This window comes from Jaculus jaculus, chromosome 5 (assembly GCF_020740685.1).
Source record: "Jaculus jaculus isolate mJacJac1 chromosome 5, mJacJac1.mat.Y.cur, whole genome shotgun sequence".
Taxonomy (NCBI): Eukaryota; Metazoa; Chordata; class Mammalia; order Rodentia; family Dipodidae; genus Jaculus; species Jaculus jaculus.
In genome coordinates, this window is record NC_059106.1 from 4,954,719 (window position 1) to 4,958,601 (window position 3,883).

General features: G+C 43.3%; 1 non-coding gene across 1 annotated transcript; it reads left to right on the top strand.

Annotated features, from left to right (window-relative positions):
* The first annotated feature begins 2,276 nt into the window (after positions 1-2,276).
* On the top strand, positions 2,277-2,407 carry LOC123461337. The gene has a single exon (XR_006637624.1). It is a non-coding gene; the product is annotated as a small nucleolar RNA SNORA33 (small nucleolar RNA).
* Positions 2,408-3,883: the final 1,476 nt, after the last annotated feature.

Consider the following 3,883-nt stretch of genomic DNA (forward strand, 5'->3'; position numbering starts at 1 on the left):
TCTCTCTCTCTCTCTCTCTCTCTCTCTCTTTCACACATACACATACACACACACACAAACAAGCAAACACACACGCACACACACATTAAAAAAAAGTAAGATTAAGTCAGGCGTAGAGGTGCATGCTTTTAATCCCAGCACTCAGGAGGCAGAGGTAGGATCACTGTGAGTTCGAGGCCACCCTGAGAGTACAGAGTTAATTTCAGGTCAGCCTGAGCCAGAGTGAGACCCTACCTCAAAATACAACCAAACAAACAAAAAAAGTAAGATTGATGTGAATTGAAAGAAGGAAAATGAGTTGAGGCATATGGACTGGAAAGGTGCCCTGAAAGAAGGGCATTCTGTCTGTGGTCCAACATTGAGGAAAAAAGGGTTTGTTTTGTTTTGAAGCTGGGTTTCGCTCTATCCCAGGTTGACCTGAAACTCACTCTGTAGTCCAGGCTGGCCTCACGGCAATCCTCCTACCTAAATGAATAAAATTTTTGAGGCAACAACAAATAGGATATTTTTGGAAAACCACGAACACATAAACTGGAACAAAAGATTTCTGTAGGGAAGGGCACACAACTGCAGAATGACCTCGATAGCTAGGCTGAGCAATTTGGACTCCATCCTAAAATCAATAGGAATTGCTAAAGATGTTTCAGCTTGACGGGAAAAAATGTTATTTTAGGAAAATTAATCTGGTGGGAGTGGGGGAAGAAGAATGTTTCAAAGTAAAATAACTCAACTTATTAATAATAAAAATGAGAAAGAAGACACGTGGAATAGGCCTTCTAAAGGAAATTCAGAGGTGAACGGTCATGTTGCCAGCTGCTTACCACAAGGAGCAGTGACCACAGTGGAGCCCATGCACACCCTTCCATGGCCACTTTGGTTTTTCTACACCATTAATTATTCAGGGTGGTACCAAGTTTTTGTTTCACAATCATTGACTTGTATGCTTTTAGTAATTAAGAATGATTAGTTCCTACCTCAGACCATAAATTCCTCCACTTTTTAATTTGTTAAGTGTGTGTGGCTGGGTCCAGTTAGCCAGTTAGAGACAGAGTCTTGTTATGTAGCCCAATCTGACCTCCTGGAACTTAGCATCATCCTTCCTCAGCCTCCCGAGTACAGGAATTACAGGCCTGCATGGCCACACTGGGCTCAGGATGGTGCTTTTGGATTAGCTTGTAAGGCAGGCCCACTCCGGATGCCCCTGACGAAGCTCGTCCTTCTAAGTGGAACACTGACTCAATTCAGAAGCCATTCCCCTGAGCTAATCTTTCTGGAGGAAGCTCTCAGGTTCAGTACCCAGAGCTGATACACCATGCTTCTAGAATCTTCCTCCCCACTGGGGTGCCAGGTAGTCCCCCTTCCCAGAGCTCCAGTGTGGGTAAACACTTGGATCTGGAAGATAGCTTCCAGAAACCAGAAGCAAAAGCTCTTTTTGAAGATATAAACAGTTTTCTATCCTGCAAAAGATAGATGGTATGATATATTTTAGGGTAGACTATCCTGAAAAACAAGAAAAAGATAAATTATCGCTATGAAAATTCATGCAAAATGATACTTTGCCTTTGTTTTACTGCTGTAAATGTCTGGATTAAGCCAAGTGTGCTGGCTCTTGCCTATTACCCCAGTGCTCTGGAGCAGAGGTAGGAGGATCACTGTGAATTTGAGGTCAGCCTGGGATACAAATTCCAGGTTCACCTGGGTTAGAATGAGAACCTGCCTCAGAAAAGAAAACAAATCTGTAAACTGCTTCTAGCTAAATTGCAGTAATACCTGAGTAAATCAAATATCTTACTTGGACTATTTCACGCAGCGCTCACAACCAACATGGCATTTAGATTTCACAGGTCAGAAGCCTGTAGCTGGGGCAGTTACATTGAAAGCCAAGTGTAGAGGACAAGTGATTGGTAGAGCCGTGAAGCTAACTTCTCTGCTTCATGTCAAAGTCAAACTTGCTGTTGCCCTAAACCTTCACATGGGGTTCTCTTTGTAGATACGTTTTCTTTAGAACATTTTTACACTGAGCTCCAACCATAAGCTATTACTTGTTTTATAGATGTGCATTTAATGGTACATATGCTCACAAAGAATAAAGTCCTTGCTTTTCGGAGCAACTGGGAGAGACAACTGGTGCAATCTGTACCCCACTGGGACGGGTAACCAAGTGAATCTCAGACTCGGGAGAGGAAGGACAGCCTTCCATTATAGAAGGTGAGTCTTGGACTCCGTGACTTGGGAGAACTGTAGCAGTCAGTTGGCAGGGCAGGAAGTCGGGCTGTAAGCCAGGCAATCAATCTGCTCATCTGAATGTGTTTCTGCAGAAATTTAGAAGTGGCTGGAAACAGTGGAGCCATCTTATGAGCCTTAAGGACAACTAAGGTCACTATGATTCCTCGAAATGGCTAAAATATAATGGAAGGTTTTTAAAATATTTTTTGTTCATTTTTATTTATTTATTTGAAAGTGACTGAGAGAGAGAGAAAGAGGCAGATAGAGAGGGAGAGAGAGAATAGGCACACCAGGGCTTCCAGCCACTGCAAACGAACTCCAGAAGCATATGCCGCCTTATGCATCTGGTTAACATGGGTCCTGGGGAATTGAGCCTTGAACCGGGGCCCTTAGGCTTCACAGGCAAGCACTTAATTGCTAAGCCATCTCTCCAGCCCTAATTAAAGTGTTTTTATAAGACAATTAAAATTTTACTATAACTTGTAAGCTTAATGAAACTTGAAAAAGTTAGTAATACCATAAATTTGAGAAAGTGATCAACTTAATATGAAGTTAAGTTCGCCCATTCAAGTTCATGAGCATATAGAGCTCTACTTGATTATAGGCCCTCGGATTAATGTAATCCTCATTTTGCCCATTGGAGGTATCCATCCCTTTTTTCAGATTAAAAAAAAAAATTAGGTACTCATCTAGTGTCATAAGAAATGGAACGCAGTCCACACCAAAGCCACAAAGCTGTTTTCCTTTTTTGAGGCAATGTCTCATGGAGCAAAAGCTGGTTCGGAATTCCTGATCCTCTTGCTTCTACCTCACATCAAAAGCCTATTCTTTTTAAAATATATTATTTATTTATTTACTTGAGAGAGAGAGAATGGGCACACCAGGACCTGTAGCTACTGCAAATGTACTCCAGACACATGTGCCACCTCTGGTTTACATAGGTACTGGGGAATCAAACCTGGGTCTTTAGGCTTCACAGGCAAGCATCTTAACCACTAAGCCAACTCTCCAGCCCCTGAAAGCCTATTCTTTTTGGGGGGCGGCGGGGTTTGAAGTAGAGTCTCACTCTAGCCCAGGCTGACCTGGAATTCACTATGGGGTCTCAGGGTGGCCTCGAACTCACGGCGATCCTCCTACCTCTGCCTCCCGGGTGCTGGGATTAAAGGTGTGTACTGCCACCCCCAGCTTCCCAAAGCCTATTCCTGACCACCACAGGGCACGTAGCTTAGCTCAGAGCCTGCTTCAGGGCCAGGCCTCAACAGTAGCAGCAGCTAAAAGCAGTATTGTGATCAGTAGTTACACACATTAGTAGTAGGAGGAATCTAGAGAATAAGAAATGATTTCTACTAATGTCAAGATCTGGTCCCTAGCACTGAAATTAGCTAGCTGAACAAGACTCAGCAGAGCTCACTCCTCGAGACCCCCGAGGCAATGTGAACTCACTGCTTTCTCTACGCAATTTCCATGCTGTACGGGGACATCAAAGACTGTTGGTGGGTGTGATAATGCAGAAAAATGTTCGTGAGTCAGTGAAAAGCTCTTATTTTTATTTGCATAATCCCATACTAATTATTGGGGTTTTCCTGCCTTGCTAGGATGCAGTGTCACCAAAAGACCCATAGGACATAAATCAGCACAGCAGAATGAAAAGATGCGG